General features: G+C 43.9%; 1 long non-coding RNA gene across 1 annotated transcript in view; it reads left to right on the top strand.

Moving 5' to 3' along the window:
• The first annotated feature begins 1,573 nt into the window (after positions 1-1,573).
• Positions 1,574-19,134, top strand: part of LOC131193539 (uncharacterized) — a 41,166-nt gene continuing 23,605 nt past the window's right edge. Inside the window, exons 1-2 of the long non-coding RNA XR_009153936.1 lie at positions 1,574-1,711; positions 4,087-4,236. This is a non-coding gene — a long non-coding RNA (uncharacterized LOC131193539). The remainder of the gene's footprint in view (positions 1,712-4,086; positions 4,237-19,134) is intronic.

Here is a 19,134-nt window from a genome sequence, read left to right as displayed (position 1 = left end):
TATATATATATATATGTTGATAAACTCTGGCTGCTTGCAAAGAAGATGCAGATTATAGAATGACCATGGCTTTGTCACACCCGTTCTGTCCTAGTAAGGTCAAAGGTCACTATCAATCTTCCTGTATTTTTTTCAGTGACATTTCAGAGGATCAGAGAACACAGATGGCAAAAACTGAATGCAGTATTCCAAGTGTGGCCTTACCAAGGCATTATAAAGTGGCATTAACGCTTCACGTAATCTTGATTCTATCCCTCTGTTAATGCAGCCTAGAACTGTGTTGGCTTTTTTGGCAGCTGCTGCACATTGCTGGCTCATATTTAAATGATTGTCCAGTGAGATCTTGGAGTCCTAGTGAACAATCACTTAAATATGAGCCAGCAATAAGTTGAGGACTACCTGTATATGTATAGATATACGTTTATGACTGTAAGCCACCCAAAGTTACTCTGTGGTAAGATGGGTGGCCAATACATTTTTATAATTTTTATAAACAAACAAACAAACAATTTTTTTTGATCATAAGCTAAGGATTAGCTGTAGCAGCTTAAACCATCTTTAGAATAAACTTTGTATTGAGCTCCAGTTTAATTGTCCTTTAAAAAAAAGAAAATAGTATTAAATCAAATTTTCAACTTTTTAATTAAAAAAAACACACATTAATTAAAACAGTATTTTAGGGCTACCTCTTCCAAGGCTGCCTTAGACTAGGGGTGAAATCTACTTACCTTCCTTACCGACTCGAAAGTTCACACACGCACATGTCACATGCATGCACAGATCTTCTGCACATGTGCAGAAGGTAAAAAACACTTTACTTCCTGGTTAAAACCAGGAAGTAATGATACCTGGGCGGCGGGTGTTGCCGGTGGTTCAGCGATTGCTACCGGATTGCCAAACTACCGGCCACGATCGCTACCAGATCGCGAGATCCAGTCAGAACTGGGAGTGTTTCACCTCTGTCATAGACTTAGAATAACTTTATTGTCACTTTGAATGTACACTAATCGGCACATATTAAAATGAAATTTCCCTGCCAACAGCTCTCAAGGTGTCTCCACTTCCAATATACAACACATAAACATGACAAAATCAATCAATCAATCAATCAATCAATCAATACAAAATTATGCATATACCCATATATATTATATGATACGGATAATCAACAGTCTAGTTTGGATGTATACATGTACATGGCAATGTTGAAATCTAAACATTTTCTCTACTGGTTCTGTGGGCGTGGCTTGGTGGTGGGGGTAATGTGACTGAGTAGGTGTGGCCAACTCAACGTCACTCACAGCCATGCCCATTCAGTCACATGACCTCTCAACAAGCCACACCCACAGAACCTGGTAGGAATTTTTTTTTAATTTCTATTCTGCCTATTTTCCCCTGTCCTGAGATGCCTGCAGCTGCAGCCTCTTTTTTTCAGTATGTCTGGAGGCGCTTCTTGTGCCGCAAGATGCAGCAGCTGCAGGCTTCTTGTAGCGAAAGTTACCAGAGCCACTCCCCTTCTTAAAAGTGCCACAAGAAACCTGCAGCCGCTGCATCTTTCGGCGCAAGAAGCGCCTCCACGCATACCGAAAAAATGAGGCTGTGGCTGCAGGCATCTTGTGACAAGGGGGAGCGAGATGTGGGCTGGTAGGGAGCCCAGCTGTGATGGCTCAGCCCTGGCTTGACTTCCCTGGCAGCCAGCCATGGGAGGAAGGTAAGGATGCGTTGTGTGGTGAAGGGAGAGCGGGCAGTGGCTCTGGGGCAAGGCCAGAGCCAGCGAATGATGCATTCCCCAGCCCAGTCGAGGCGGGCAGTGAGCAGACGGCGGCTCTGGGGCCTTGGGCAATCATATGTCCTGGGCCCCGGCCACGAAGGGCGAGTGGAGGGCATGCATTGCTTACCTTTGGTGAGCTGAGCAGGCGACTGGCAAGGCGAGTAGCTGGGCTGCGTTGTTAAGGGAACTTCTATAGGGTGGGTTTGGGTGGGTAGGCTGAGCAGCCGGAAGCCCCGAGTGGCCGGAAGCTCGAAGTGAGCCAGAAGGGGCGAGCAAGCCGGAAGAGGCAAGTGGGTGGGCGTGGGCAGGGCCACCAGTGATGATTGCTACTGGTTCGGCAAACCGATGCCAATCGTCCCTACCGGTTCGCATGAACCGGTCTGAACCGGATTCCACCCCGGTACATGGTGAGAAAAATGAATCTTGTGAGTTTACCCGATGGATGGCATAGGGAACAAAGCTGTTACAGAATCTGGTAGTCCTGCTATAGATACTTTGAAACCTCCTCCCAGAGGGGAGTAACAGAAACAGACCGTGGAGCGGGTCTGTGGGGTCTCTAACAATGCTTCGAGCTCTAAGCACATAGCGCTTATAAGCAGTATCCTGAAGAACAGGAAGTGAGTTTCCTATAATCTTCTCGGCTGTCCTTGCCACTCCCTGTATGGGCTTTCTCTCTGGGGCACTGCTGCCACCAAACCAAACAGTGACGGAGTTTGTTAAAATGCTCTCAATTGTGCCTCTGTAAAAAGTGGCCAGGACAGAAGGAGAAAGATGTGCTCTCCTCATCCGACGCAGGAAATGCAACCTTGCAACTTGTGTTGGAGTACAATTCCCAGAATCCCCCAGTTAACATGGCTAATTCTGGGAACTGAAATCAGACCAAATTGTACTTGAAGGGTATCAAGAAACTGCTACAATAAGAGTACATGAAATAATGATTTGGACAAAAATGTGCTATAGCCCATTATTCTAGACTTTCGAAAGCATCAAAACAAAGGAGAAAAAAACCAGTCCAATTGCCTTTTGATAAAGCACCTTTGAGACAACTATGACTTAGGTGCAGGGGTGAAATCCAGCAGGTTCTGACAGGTTCTGAAGAAGCGGTAGTAGAAATTTTGAGCAGTTCAGAGAACCGGCAAATACCACCTCTGGCTGGCCCCAGAGTGGGGTGGGAATGGAGATTTTACAATATCCTTCCCCCAGGAGTGGGGAGGGAATGGAGATTTTGCAGTATCCTTCCCCTGCCATGCCCACCAAGCCACGCCCACAGAACCAGTAGTAAAAAAAATTAGGATTTCACCACTGCCTGAGTGACTGAGAATCTCCATAGACATCAAAACAAAAAATGATCATTAACCATCTTACAATCCTTGCAGAAAAGCCCCACTCCTGAACTATGTCATGAGAATCAGTTTGGTGGTTAAATGCAGCAAAAAATTGTGACTTCTGGTCATTGCCTTGGGCATGACGTTTTTAAGCAGGTGGAAGTTTTTAAGAAGATGTTGGATAACCATTTGTCTGAAGTGGTGTTCCTGCCTAAGCAGGGGGTTGGACTAGAAGACCTCCAAGGTCCCTTCCAACTCTGTTATTCTATATTCTATATGAAGCCAGCTGGGAGACTTTCGATCAGTCCCTCTTTCTCAACCCTAAGAAGAAGACAGGAAAGGTAAACCATTTCTGAAAATCCTGCCAAGAAAATTGCATGAATTTCTACATGCAATCGTCAGGAGTCAACAATGACTCAACGGCTTACGCACGGTCCCCCTTCCCAGCCCCAAAGCTATGTCATAGGTGGCTGTCATGGAGTAAACGTGTCCAGTTCCTTCACCCTTTCTTAAGAACATCTCAAGAACCTTACAACGTCAGGCTGGAGCTTTCCGTGGCATTATGCCACACAATTTAACAAATGACTTTGAAAGTTCAGAAAGCATGAACACAACGCAACTGTTCTTTCCCCACTATTGCTTCCCAAGCAACTGGACTTCCAAGAAATAGCGACTATAGCAGGGGTCTCCAACCTTGGCAACTTTAAGACTTGTGGACTTCAACTCCCAGAGTTCCTCAGCCAGCAAAGCTGGCTGAGGAATTCTGGGAGTTGAAATCCACAAGTCTTAAAGTTGCCAAGGTTGGAGACCCCTGGACTATAGTTCATAGACCCCAAGGTTTCCTCAAACTCTGCGGTTCTAGATCTCTGAGGGATGGCCATTCATTTGTTTGAAAATCTCTAGTGAGCAAATCACGACTCTGTTTGGCAGTCTGTTCTGCTGAGTGACAACTCGTACATTGAGAAAATTTTTCCTGAAACAATTCAACAGGAATTGAATGCGCTGTATCCGAGCCAAGGATGCTGCAGGGATGGGCAGCATTTTTCCTTTACCTGAAGAATGGGATTGGACACCTGCCCATCGCTGACTGAAGCCCACATGTTCCCAACCATACGGAGATGCATGTCCTGAAGAAAGAAAGTAGGTGATGTGACTGGCTGATGAGGCCTGCAGTTATTTGGATGGGAAGCAGGAATCTCTGATAAAAAATCCTGCAGGTGGAATGCCACACCTTTCCAAAGAAAACAAAGAAAAATAAGGTTAAGGTGCCAAGTCAGAGGAGGATACATCATATGCGATCCATAATTGCACAATACATAAGAAATGCATAAGAGGGGATGCGGTGACTTAGTAGGTAAGACGTTGAGCTTGTTGATCGAAAGGTTGGCAGTTCAGCGGTTCGAATCCCTAGTGCTGCGTAACGGGGTGAGCTCCCATTATTTGTCCCAGCTTCTGCCAACCTAGCAGTTTCAAAAGCACGTAAAAATGCAAGTAGACAAATAGGGACCACCTTTGGTGGGAAGGTAACAGCGTTCCATGCGCCTTTGGCATTGAGTCATGCCGGCACATGACTATGGAGACATCTTCAGACAGCGCTGGCTCTTTGGCTTTGAAACAGAGATGAGCAAGGCCCCCTAAAGTTGGGAACAACTAACACATATGTGTGAGGGGAACCTTTACCTTTACCTTTACATAAGAAATATGTTTTAAGAGTCAAACTGTGATGAGTTTCTGGGTGAATAGTTTTATATTTAAAAGTGCTTATTATATGATAACGAAATGGAAGAATTTAGTGGAAATCAACTGAAAGTTTAACTGGACTGGGTTTTGTGTTTTTTTTCTTTTTCTTTTTAAGGAAAATGGTAGAAAGCTAAGGAGAGAACAGAAGAGAAAGGAGAGAAGGGAAGGGAAGGGAAAGGAGGAAGAGAAGAGGAGGAGAGGAATTGAAAGAAGAGAAATTGAAAGGGAATCGTTGAAGCTAAGTAGAATGAACTTTTGTGGAGTGAAAAGGACAAAAGAAGAGAAATAATTAACTAGAATGTTGATGAATTCTCAGACCAAAAACATTATTTTACATTCCTCCCTTTTGATATAATATTATTTTAAAATACTTTTTATTCCTATAATCAACAGATTATCTGAGTAAATGAGACTCAGAATCTAACATCCCTCCCATTAAAAAGGTAAAGGTTCCCCTCGCACATACGTGCTAGTCGTTGCCGACTCTAGGGGGCCTTGCTCATTTCCGTTTCAAAGCTGAAGAGCCAGCGCTGTCCAAAGACGTCTCCATGGTCATGCGGCTGGCATGACTCAATGCCAAACGGAACCTGTTACCTTCCCACCAAAGGGAAGGTACATATTTAACTGTACATATCTTGTATTTTATTTCTGGCTGTACACTGCCCTGAGTCCTTCGGGAGAAGGGCGGTATAAAATTTAATAAATAAATAAATAAAATAAATAAAGGTGGTCCCTATTTTTTCTATTTACATTTTTACGTGGTTTCGAAACTGCTAGGTTGGCAGAAGCTGGGACAAGTAACAGGAGCTCACCCTGTTACACAGCAGCACTAGGGATTCAAACCGCTGACCTACCGACCTTTTGATCGACAAGCTCAACGTCCTAGCCCCTGAGCCACTGCGTCCCTCCCATTACCCATGTCTAAAATACTGCCTTTCCAGGAGAAGAATGAGTAAGAGAGAAGATAACTAAACGGTGAAATTCATTCTTTTGAGATGGTGGTAGCCCTGTCTGAACTATATAAATAAGTAAATCTGGAAGAAAGCAGGCCACTTCTAACCAAATAGATCCAGTTTCACCACAATGAGCATTTATTTCCAGTTATACCAGAATGGCAGAGGTGGATTTCAGCAGGTTCTGACCAGTTCTGGAGAACCGGTAGCGAAAATTTTGAGTAGTTCGGAGAACCGGTAGTAAAAATTCTGACTGGTCCTGCCCCTATCTATTCTCTGCCTCCCAAATCCTAGCCGATTGGGAGGAAATGGGGATTTTGCAGTAACCTTCCTGTCGTGTCCCACTCCCCTTCCGATGACCGGGTCTAGGAAGTCTGTATCGAGCGTGGCCATGAAGCCTCTGCAGCTTTGCCAAATTCCTTTCGGATTTTTCAGGGCAGGCAGGAATCCAAGTTGTGACTTCAGCAAACTAAATGAGACTTTGCTTGACTCAAAGTTGCTTGACTCAAGCTGGTCCTTTATATAGGCTGTGGGGTGTGACTCCATGACTCAGCACTTATCCAGGCCTGCCCCTCCCTTCCTTCTGCTGACGTCGCCTCTTAGATCTCCGGAAGTGGGGATACTCCCACTGTGAATTCTCTTCCTCTGGATCTGCTGCTGGTAATTCCAGCACGTGGCTGGCTCCCTGCTCACACGCTGTAGGAGTGAGGTTTGTTTGTTCATTCCTGACATTCTGTCTGGGCATGGGGCCAGGGCTGGGGGCTGGAGGCATGCCAGGCCGTTCCTCTTCATTATCAGACTCTGAATCTGATAGCAGGCCCGGGAGGAGATGGGAGGGGCCCGGCTGAGGAGAGGAGGGAGAACGAGGCACAACACTTCCCCTGGAGTGGGGAGAGAATGGAGATTTTACAGTATCCTTCCCCTGCCACGCCCACCAAGCCATGCCATGCTCACCAAGCCATGCCCACAGAACCGGTAGTAAAAATTTTTGAAACCCACCACTGCAGAACGAGGAGGGGGAAATGAAAGAAAATCACATGACTATAAGAACATGAGCATAAAACAATTCCTATAAGGTGTATTAAAAGGCAGCCTATAGCCATTGAACCCTGGAATCACAGAGTTGGAAGGGACAGAACAGAATTCCTGTTCTGTGCAGGAATTAAGATTAAAGTTCCCCAGAGAGATGGCTGTTTAATATCTGCACGAAGACATCTGAGTCAGTATTTCCTCTGTCAAACTGTCTTTACCATTAGGCCTTTCATTCCCCCGCTCCCCAACATTCAGTTGGGACCCTTCTTCCTGAAATTTAATTCCATTATTCTCTCTCCTGCTTTCCGGGAATGATGAAAAACAGGTCTTGACTTTTTAGTATTGGAAGCCTTCGTCGGCCCTCCCTTCTCAATGCTACATTCCCTCTTTTTTGGCTTTCATAGGTATCATGAGATGAGAGGGAAGATGCTGTCTTAAGTAAGCCACATTTCTTTCCACAGAGCTCTTGAGATTTGATGTAGTCCCAAATGCTGGTATTAAAAGCATAAACACTTCATTGCAATGACGTTTTCAAGATTGCAGTGTTTCTCGGCTTGGGCAACTTTTTTAAAAAATGCGGACTTCAATTCCCAGAATTCCCCATCCAGCATGGGAATTCAATTCTGGGAATTGCAGTCCACATTATCTTAAAGTTGCTCAGGTTGAGAAACACTGACATAAATACTTCTTCTTCTTCTTCTTCTTCTTCTTCTTCTTCTTCTTCTTCTTCTTCTTCTTCTTCTTCTTCTTCTTCTTCTTCTTCTTCTTCTTCTTCTTCTTCTTCTCCTCCTCCTCCTCCTCCTCCTCCTCCTCCTCCTCCTCCTCCTCCTCCTTCTCCTCCTCCTCCTCCTCCTGCTCCTCCTCCTCCTCCTCCTCCTCCTCTCCAGTTACTTCTACCATCATCTTGTTGGATCACAGAAATGTGCTTTTTCCAGTGGCTGCCTCTGCCCTTTGAGATTCTCACAGTCATAAGGACCAAACTCTGTTTCAGAGGTGGTATTTAGCAGGTTCTGACGAGTTCCAGAGAACCAGTAGTGGAAATTTTGAGTAGTTTGGAGAACCGGTAAATACCACCTCTGTCTGGCCCCGCCTCCATCTATTCTCTGCCTCCTGAGTCCCAGCTGATTGGGAGGAAATGGGGATTTTGCAGTATCCTTCTCCTGAAGTTTTTTTTTTTTTAAAACATTTATATCCCGCCCTTCTCTGAAGACTCAGGGCGGCTTACAGTGTATAAGGCAATAGTCTCATTCTATTTGTATATTTTGTACAAAGTCAACTTATTGCCCCCCCAACAATCTGGGTCCTCATTTTACCTACCTTATAAAGGATGGAAGACTGAGTCAACCTTGGGCCGGGCTTGAACCTGCAATAATTGCAGGCTGCTGTGTTCTAATAACAGGCTCCTTACAGCCTGAGCTATTCCGAGTGGGGAGGGAATGGAGATTTTACACTATCCTTCTCCTGCCACGCCCACCAAGCCACGCCCACAGAACCAGTAGTAAAAAAATTTGAATCTCACCACTGCTCTGTTGTCTTTTAAAAAAAACCCTTAAAACAGCTCTCTTTTAACAGGTCCTGAAGCTGTTGACTTGTAATCCAATACAATTTGGATTTGGTTCCTTGGCATTTGATGTTTTCTTCCCTGATGGACTAACTAATGTATCTTTAGTTTTGTTGTTGTGGTGGTGGAGGATGACGATGATGATGATGATGATGATGGCCAGTCTCTGCTTGCTTCCTTGTTTTAATGGGTTGCAGATTGTCTAGAGTCGCTTGGACAATTGAGTTGGCTTAGAAGCTCAGCAGATGGATAGTTAAGCAATACAACATAAAGCCTTTCATGAAGAATACCAGGATTTGGTGTGTGTTTTTTTTAAAAAATTATTTATTTATTTATTAAATTTGTATACCGCCCTTCTCCCAAAGGACTCAGGGCGGTTCACAGCCAATAAAATACGAAGATACATATAGCACAAGTTAAAAACAGTATAAAAAACTAATTCAATGTATGGCCTAAAAATTAGAATACAGTTAAAAACCCCGTTTAAAAACCCCAATTTAAAAAAACCCCAATTAAAAAACTACATTTAAGCTAGCCCTGCACGCTGGAACAAAAGCGTCTTCAGCTCACGGCGAAAGGTCCGGAGGTCGGGGAGTTGATGAAGCCCCGGAGGTAGCTCATTCCAGAGAGCGGGAGCCCACACAGAGAAGGCCCTCCCCCTGGGGGTCGCCAGCTGACATTGTTTGGCCAACGGTACCCGGAGGAGGCCCTCTCTGTGGGAGTGCACAGGTCAGTGGGAGGCTACTGGTGGCAGTAGGCGGTCCCGTAGGTAACCCGGTCCTAAGCCATGGAGCGCTTTAAGGTGGTAACCAGCACCTTGAATTGGACCCAGAAGACCACCAGAAGCCAGTGCAGACTGCGCAGGAGGGATGTCACATGGGAGCTACTATGCCATGCTCCCTCTATCACCCGCGCAGCTGCATTCTGTACCAGTTGGAGCTTCCGGGTACCCTTCAGGGGGAGCCCCATGTAGAGAGCATTGCAGTAGTCCAAAGACCATTCCTTCTCTGATTCTGAGAGATAAGCACATCTGATTTAAAGCATTCCTCCTTTATTCCTTTTCTGTTCATCTTGACAGGTGACTGGGAATAAGAGAACACATCAATCATGCTGGAGAAGATTTTGAATCCCATCTCCAACAAATGCTTCAGCCTTCTCCAAGGCATCTTCCAAATTAGTTGGGATCACAACTGCTACAATTCTTAGCCAGGTTTGGAAAAAAACAGGGGAACCTGTCTTTATAATTTATCTTCTTATTTCCTGAGGCTAAGGTTGGTCAGAATTTTGTTTCCCTTTTCCAACCCTTGCCTAATCTCTCCACACCAATGTAGCCCCAACTGACATCTGAAGCAGGGAAAATTTAGTGTCCCACTTTTGTGGTTCTGGGAGGCATCTGACAAAATACCATATTCCACCAGACTTGAAATCCTGGGATTAGAGAATTTAGAACTCCGCTGACTCCGACATGACCTGTGTTTAACACAGAATCATCTATTGCAATGTCCTTCCTGTTAAAGACTACTTCAGCTTCAATCGCAATAATACAAGAGCAAACAACAGATTCAAACTTAATGTCAACCGCTTCAATCTTGATTGCAGAAAATATGACTTCAGTAACAGAGTTGTTAATGCTTGGAATACACTACCTGACTCAGTGGTCTCCTCTCCAACTCCTAAAAGCTTTAACCAAAAACTGTCTACCATTGACCTCACCCCATTCCTAAGAGGACTATAAGGGGCGTGCATAAGAGCACAAAAGTGCCTACCGTTCCTGTCATATTGGTTCCTTTCAATATATGTTCCTGTATACGATGTTGTGACAAATAAATAAATAAATAAATAAACCAGCTGGTACAAGGAACAGAAAGTTAGGCTAGGAGGCGGGTTTGGCTTGATCTGCCCGAATAGATCACTTGAGTGTTTACAAAAGTAGGACACTAAATTTTCCCTGCAATATCCTTCCCCCAGGAGGGGGGGGGGGAATAGGAATTTTGCAGTATCCTTCCCCTGCCATGCCCAGCAAGCCATGCCGAGCAAGCCCAGCAAGCCATGCCCACAGAACTGGTAGTAAAAAAAAATTGAATTTCACCACTGAATAGCGGCATGAGAATAAGCAAACGTGGGATTTAAATGGTCATGAAAAATACAATTTTCAATGTATCGTTATTGAATTACAAAACGGTAAGGTCACCTTTTGGAGAAGGATCTGAGGACTGAGTTTCCAACAAAGGATACCTATTTAATTCTAGCCTTTCAATGTGATTCTCCAGCTCTATCCTCTTTAGAGCTAATAAAACCAGAGTTTGGGCACTAAGTCACCCTGTCAGATGTGAAGCATCAGAAATTGCAGTTAAGAAGATTTATTGCTTAAGCCCACATACAAGAATGTAGTGAACCAACATCCAATACTAAACTGGCGCTAGATAAGAGTCAACAAAATTCAAAAGGGGTTGGATTTAGGACCAGAGGTGGGTTTCAGCAGGTTCTGACCAGTTCCGGAGAACCGGTAACAGAAATTTTGAGTAGTTCGGAGAACAGGTAGTAAAAATTCTGACTGGCCCCACCCCCATCTATTCTCTGCCTCCCAAGTCCCAGCTGATTGGGAGGAAATGTTGATTTTGCAGTAACCTTCCCCTGCCACGCCCACCAAACCACACCCACCAAGCCATGCCACACCCACCAAGCCATGCCACACCCACCAAGCCACACCCACAGAACCGGTAGTAAAAGAAATTTGAAACCCACCACTGCTTAGGACTGTTTGTGGGAATGTAACAACTCTAGACTGATGATTTGCTTAACTCCACCTCCTGGCTCTGCCTAGTCTTCTCCTACACCTTCGGGATCCAACTGAACTTACACATTGCTATTTATTGAGCTGAGAGAGAGAGGAACTGGTCCGAAGTTGCACGCAGTTGTTAAGTTGCCCAGAGTTGCTTGATAGAGAAAATGGGTGGCAGATAAATTTAATAAATAAATGCAATAAATAAAATAAAATTTGCTCCTCTCTTCCCCATTTCTCTGGACACAGAACCTGGGACAAGTGGATGTCTCCTCCCTTCAAATATTTTGTTCAGAGTCACCAATCTTGAATCAGAAACACGGCAAACGATGGGGAATAAACATTCTTGGAAAAAAAAACACCAGTGAAAAAAATACGGAGGGTCAGAGAAAAAGTTACAGGCGGTGAAAATGTCATCTGGAGTTGTGGGTGCCTTTTTGCTGGAGGTCTTCAAGAAAAGATTGGATAGCCATTTGTTTGGGATGGAATAAGGTCTCCTGCCTTGGGCAAAGGGTTGGACTAGAATAGTTCCAAGTAATGCACCCAAAAGAAAGCAGAACTCTGAGGCAGGTAGATTCCTCAAGGAACGATTTATTGGATACTTCATATTGGCACAACTGGTGAAAACTGACGCTGAAAGTTCCTGCGGTTTTCACCTAATTAAAAAGTAAAAGTTTCCCCTTCCCCCAAGTCCTCAGTCTCATTGTCCAATCGAGATGCTGGCCGGTTACTTGGTTACTTCACTCCTCCTCTCCCCAGCCACCTGTTGGAATGTCCTTGGTTCCCACAGGAAAACTTCTTGTTTTGACTACAAACCCGCAGCTAGCTATTTCCCCCCTCTCTTTCCTTTCTCCTTCCTTGTGGCAACCCTGAAGGCTCAAGATGGCCTCAGCCAGGTTCCCTACAGGGTTAACAAGTCATCCCCAACCTTTCCAGCTAGGCAATCTGGCCCAGCTTCACCCGGTGCAGGGGGAGCATGTGAGTGGCAGGCTCACGTGCGCGCACTCAGCTCAATTTGTGCGAGCGGCACACAAGCCCCTCCCATTTGCACAAATGGAGCTTCTCGTGCGAGCGGAGGATGCTTGTGCTCAAATGCGAAGCTCCACTCGTGCAAGAGGCAGCTACTGCCACAAATGTGCGAAACTCCGCTCACACGAAAGGAGGGTGCTTGAGTGCAGGGAGGGCGCTTGTGCTCATCTGCTCGCAAGAGTGGAGATTCATACATGCATGTGTGTGCCCATTTCTCCCGTGGCCCAGTTTCAAACAGGCTGTGGCCCAGTGGTGAAATATAAAATTTGTTACTACCGATTCTGTGGGCGTGGCTCGGGGGGGTAATATGACTGGGTAGGCATGGCCAGCTTTTCTTTTTTTACTTTTAAAAGCATTTTTTCTAAAACCTCTTCGGTTGAAGAGGTTGTAAAAAATGCTTTTAAAAGGCTCCTCTGACAATCCCAGCTGAGTTGTCTGATTGTCAGAGGCTTTTCTTTTCTTTTAAAAGCATTTTTTTGCCTTTAAAAGAAAAAAAAAGCCTCTGACGATCAGGCAACTCAGCTGAGATTGTCAGAGGAGCCTTTTAAAAACATTTTTTTTACAACCTCTTCAGCCGAAGAGGTTATAGAAAAAATGCTTTTAAAAGCCTTTTGACGATCCCAGCTGAGCCGCATAATCATCAGAGGCTTTTAAAAAAACTTTTAAAAGCATTTTTTCAGCCGAAGAAAAAATGCTTTTAAAAGTAAAAAAAAAATCATCTCTGATGATTGCGCGGCTCAACTGGGGATGGGGGGAGGAATTTTTGCTACCGGTGTCTCCGAATCACCCACTGCCATCGCTACCGGATTGGGTGATCCCATCTGAACCGGGAGCATTTTACCCCTGCTGTGGCCCAGTAGTAGGCCGCAGCCCGGGGGTTGGAAACTCTTGGATTAGGAGACCTCTGAGATTATTTCCAGCCCTGCCATTCTATGAACTTTTATGTGAGAAGCTATTATCAACCATAAATCCTGTTCTAAAAGTTTAGTCTCTCCCATGTACTTCCTCAGTGGCCACAGCCAAGTCAGTTCCAATTCAGAATAGAAGGATATTAACTACTTTGTAAGAATGCCATCAGTGTTACAGAAAATTTGCGCCTAATGAAATATTTTGAAACGCTCTTCAGAATTATTATTATTCTGGCAACAGCAGCAGCAGAATATCCCCTGGTCAGATTTCAGTAGCTTATTTGGTGTTCTTAAGTAATGGGAAATGTCCTATTTTGGAGTCATAAATGACCCCTTGGTGTAGCCACCACCAAATCCCTTCCTGATTTGAACTTCTGTCTGTTCTAGGAGGTGACTTAATATAATATATTACTATCAGATAATTATTACAATATGTTATTATGATACATAAAACCCTGGTGGCTTGAAAGGTTTCTTTCCTTTTCTTTTTGTATTCAGGAACATTATAAAAATCTATCTCCAGGAAATTGATGAACCGAAGATTTTCCATAATACATATGTATACTTTTGTAGACTCTTTAAATGATTCTTCTTTTATTATTTTACAATGTTGCTTCATTTTTACACTAACTATTTTTGAAAGTAGGAACGCACAACATAATTTTCTGTCTGGTGCCAATCCACCAAGTAATCAACTTCTTTTTGGGTTTTTTTTCCCTAATGCACATGAAATAGGAACTTATCCGAGGTACTAGATTGGGCAACTATTTCTCTGGCATGTTATAAGGACTCGTACCTTGGTCAGGGGGTTGGACTATAAGACAGTCCAACAGCAGCTAAAAAAGCCAACGCTATCCTAAATTGCATTAACAGAGGAATATAATCAAGATCAAGTGAGGTACTGATACCACGCTAGAAAGCCCTAGTAAGACCACACCTAGAGTACTGCATCCAGTTTTGGTCACCACACTATAAAAAAGATGTTGAGATTCTAGAAAAAGTGCAGGGGAGAGCAGCCAGGATGATTAGAGGACTGGAGACTAAAACATATGAAGAACGGTTACATAAACTGGGCATGGCTAGTCTAGTGAAGAGAAGAACCAGGGGAGACATGATAACAGTCTTCCAATATTTGAGGGTCTGACACAGAGAGGAAGGGGGTCAAGTTATTTTCCAAAGCACCCGAAGGCCAGACAAGGAATAATGGATAGAAACTGACCAAGGAGAGATTCAACCTAGAAATGAGGAGGAACTTTCTGACAGTGAGAACAACCAACCAACCAACCAACGGATTTCTCACTTGCCTTTGGAAGTTGTGGGAGCTTCATCACTTGAGACTTTCAAGAAAAGATTGGACTGCCATTTGTTAGAAATGGTGTAGGGTTTCCTGCTTGAGAGGGGGTTGGGCTAGATGACCTATAAGGTCCCCTCCAACTCTGTTAATCTGTTATCTCCAAGGTCCCTTCCAGCCGTATGATTGTATGATCCTCTTGATGGCCAGATCTGGTCTTAGATTCTGCCTCGGCACTTCTTCCCGCCTTCCCGTTCCTTCCCTCTCCCCTCCTCCCCTCTTTCTCCTTCCTCCCTCCCGTCCCTCCTTCTTTCCTTCCTCTCCCTCCCCTTCTCCTTCCTTCCTTCCTTCCTTCCTTCCTTCCTTCCTTCCTTCCTTCCTTCCTTCCTTCCTTCCTTCCTTCCTTTCCTTCCTTCCTCTTTCTCCTTCTTTCTTTCCTTCCATCCATCTTTTCCTTTCCTCCTCCCTCCCTCCTCCTTCCTTCCCTTCTTCCTTCCTTCCTCCTCCCTCCTCCCTCCTCTTTCCCTCCCTCCCTCCCGTCCTTCCTTCCTTCCTTCCTCTCCCTCCCCTTCTCCTTCCTTCCTTCCTTCCTTCCTTCCTTCCTTCCTTCCTTCCTTCCTTCCTTCCTTCCTTCCTTCCTTCCTTCCTTCCTTTCCTTCCTTCCTCTCACTTCCTTCTCTTTTTCTCCTTCCTTCCTTCCTCCCACCCTCCTTCCCCTTTTCTCCTTCCTTCCTTCCTTCCTTCCTTCCTTCCTTCCTTCCTTCCTTCCTCCCTCCCTCCCTCCTCTTTCCCCTCCCTCCCTCCCGTCCTTCCTTCCTTCCTTTCTCTCCCTCCCTCCCCTTCTCCTTCCTTCCTTCCTTCCTTCCTTCCTCTCCCTTCCTTCCCTCTTTCTCCTTCCTTCCTTCCTCCCACTCCCTCCTTCCCCTTTTTATCCTTTCACCCTCCCTCCCTCCCTCCCTCCCTTCCCACCCAAAGGGTAAAGGAGCAGAATTGTCCACCTTCAAGGAATCCACTAGGTATGATAAATGAAAATGATAAATAGGAAAGAGCTGAAATCTAGAAAGATTAAGCCATTTCATCCAGCTGGTTTATGCTTATAGCTGCAGTGTGAAAAAGTTGCATCTGTAATAATTCTCTGCAGTGATCCCTAGCAATGCAAACTAAGCCTTTTCTTAATACCATCATTCCAGGATTAGTCTCTGGTATATCAAAACCAGATTCTGTTTGGTATGTGATTAAACTCTAGAGAACAAAATTGAGAAACAGGCTTACGTTTGTATCTGGTCTAACATTCCAGCACTGCAGAATTTTTAGGAATTGTTGATCTTGTGGCTTGTTTAAGCCGTTTTAATGCTTTCCCAATTTTTTAACTGCATGAACCTATGCACATATTACCCCAAGGACAACTCGACGTGGGGTGACTCCCGACCACGACTGAGCCCAAACGTCTGTTGCTAAGTAAGACGGTTGTTAAGCAAGTTTTGCCCCATTTTACGACCGTTCTTGCCACAGCTGTCAAGTGGATGACTGCAGTTGTTAAGTTAGTGACACGGTTGTTAAGTGACTCTGGCTTTCTCACTGACGTGGGCTTGCAAAAGGTGATTCCCCTGACCTCGGGACACAGCAGCCGTCATAAGTATGAGCCAATTGCCAAGCATCCTAATTTTGTTCACGTGACCATGGGGATGCTGCAACAGTCGTTAAGTGTGAAAAATGGTCGTAAGTCTCTTTTTTTCATCATCTAGTGGTGTTTCTTCATTTTCCCAATGCTGAGCAAATATGATCCTCCCTGTTGTTAATACATGCAATACCGACTAGATGAAGATATCTCATCTCCAATATCTCAGGGGCTGCCACAAAGAAGAGGGAGTCAAACTATTCTCCAAAGCACCTGAGGGCAGGATAAGAAGCAACGGGTGGAAATTAATCAAGGAGAGGAGCAACTTAGAGCTTATAGAGTCTTGTTCTTAGAACTTACTGCTTCCCTGTTCTTCCTGCTAGAAGATATGACCATTTAGATATGAGCCAGCAGTGTGCAGCAGCAGCCAAAAAAGCCAACACAGTCCTAGGCTGCATAAACAGAGGGATAGAATCAAGATCACACGAAATGTGAACCTCTGTGGCTCAGACTGGTAAGACAGTCTGTTATTAACAGCAGCTGCTTGCAATTACTGCAGGTCCAAGCCCCACCAGGCCCAAGGTTGACTCAGCCTTCCATCCTTTATAAGGTAGGTAAAATGAGGACCCAGATTGTTGGGGGCAATAAGTTGACTTTGTATATAATATACAAATGGATGAAGACTATTGCTTGACATAGTGTAAGCCGCCCTGAGTTTTCGGAGAAGGGCGGGATATAAATGCAAATTTTTTAAAAAAGTGTTAATACCACTTTATAATGCCTTTGTAAGGCCATACTTGGAACACTGTATCCAGTTTTGGTCGCCACTATGTAAAAAAGATGTTGAGACTCTAGAAAGAGTGCAGAGAAGAGCAACAAAGAGGATTAGGGGACTGGAGGCTAAAACATATGAAGAACGGTTGCAGGAACTGGGTATGTCTAGTTTAATGAAAAGAAGGACCAGGGGAGACATGATAGCACTGTTCCAATATCTCAGGGGCTGCCAGAAAGAAGAGGGAGTCAAACTATTCTCCAAAGCACCTGAAGGCAGGACAAGAAGCAATGGGTGGAAACTAATCAAGGAGAGAAGCAACTTAGAACTAAGGAGAATTTTCCTGACAGTTAGAACAATTAATCAGTGGAACAACTTGCCTCCAGAAGTTGTGAATGCTCCAACACTGGAAATTTTTAAGAAGATGTTGGATAACCATTTGTTTGAAGTGGTGTAGGGTTTCCTGCCTGGGCAGGGGGTTGGACTAGAAGACCTCCAAGGTCCCTTCCAACTTCGTTGTTGTTGTTGTTATTATTATTATTAAAGAGATAATTAAGAAGATATTGGACTGTGCAGAAATGGACAGACTTACATTGAAGATCATACAGAAAGAGAACGCTATCAAACATGGAATTTATTTTATCAATGGCTGGAAAAAAGGGGTAAAGATTAGGAATATAATGTGTATTGTTAAGCAAACAAAACAACCCAGACAACACGATGTTTATTAAGTACTAATTAAATGCAATAGTAGAAAATTAATAAATTTTTATTTTTTTAAAAAGTCTCTTTTTTCCAGTGACTTCATAACTTTGAATGGTCACTAAATGTTCTGTTGAGAACCATCTGTATAAACCTGTGCAGTAATGCAGACTTGTTTGTCCCACAAAATTAAAAACAAACCTCAAGTGAGCTATATAACGGGGCCCAAATGTCTATAAATATTGCCAAACGGCAGATTATAAAAACAGGGGGAGTCAGAAAACCAATAGTTATTTTATATATATATTTGTGTATACACACGCACATACACACTTACATCACGGTGAAATATACTACTGTTTTTGTGGGCGTGGCTTGGTAGGTGTGGCATGGCTTGGTGGGCGTGGCAGGGGAAGGATAATAATAATAATAATAATAATAATAATAATAATAATAATAATAATAATAATAATAATAATAATAATAATATTTTAATTTGTATACCGCCCTTCTCCCGAAGGACTCAGGGCGGTGAACAGGCAAATAAAATACAGACAGAAATACATCATAATTAAAACAACCCTTAAAAAACTGATTCAAATTTGCCAATAATTTAAAATAACCTTACACCCCATAAAATTACAAAAATTTAAAACCCATCAAAATTCCATTAAAATTTAAAAGTTAGAATTTAAAATCAGGCCAGTCCAGCCATACGAAATAAATAGGTTTTAAGTTCGCGGCGAAAGGTCCTAAGGTCAGGTAGTTGTCGAAGCCCGGGGGGAAGCTCGTTCCACAGGGTCGGAGCCCCCACAGAGAAGGCCCTCCCCCTGGGAGCCGCCAGTCGACACTATTTGGCTGACGGCACCCTGAGGAGTCCCTCTCTGTGGGAACGCACCAGACGCTGGGAAATAGAAGCTGGCAGTAGACGGTCCCGTAAGTAACCCGGTCCTAAGCCATGGAGCCATGGAGGATACTGCAAAATCTCCATTCCCACCCCACTTTGGGGCCAGCCAGAGATGGCATTCGCCGGTTCTCCAAACTACTCAAAATTTGCCCTACCGGTTCTCTGAACCACTCAAACCTTCTGCTACTGGTTCTCCAGAACCTGTCAGAACCTGCTGGATTTCACCCCTGACTAACATATATTTTGTGGGGTTTTTCAGGAATTAATTCTTGTTCAATTAGCTCTTTTTATCTATGTTTTCCTATTAATAGGTATTCACACACACACATACACACACACACATGAAGTAACAATACAAGGGACATTTTAATAAGTGATCAACTTAAGATCAAAAGCTCCAATAATACAACAATTATTTTAATGTGAATTGTAGTGGGTTTGTTTTTTTTTGAATACTATATTCAAGTTTGGATGGAAAAGCTAAATAATATTGTTAATATTGCTATCGTAAATGGCAATTAACATCGTTAGAACGTTCTTCTTCTTCCTCTTTCCTATTCTCAATATTGTAATTATTTTAATAGAATGTCAATACCAGCAATGTATGGAAACAACACAATGTTCTAAGATTTAGAAGACATAATGAAAAGGGGGAAAAAAATCAGCTACACAGCCAAGTAGAAATATTCGCCACAATATTTCCAGGGAACCGGACTGTGCAAAATTCAGCTATTTGCATGCTT

The sequence above is a fragment of the Ahaetulla prasina genome, chromosome 2 (assembly GCF_028640845.1).
Source record: "Ahaetulla prasina isolate Xishuangbanna chromosome 2, ASM2864084v1, whole genome shotgun sequence".
Taxonomy (NCBI): domain Eukaryota; kingdom Metazoa; phylum Chordata; class Lepidosauria; order Squamata; family Colubridae; genus Ahaetulla; species Ahaetulla prasina.
This window is presented reverse-complemented; position numbering and strand designations above follow the sequence as displayed.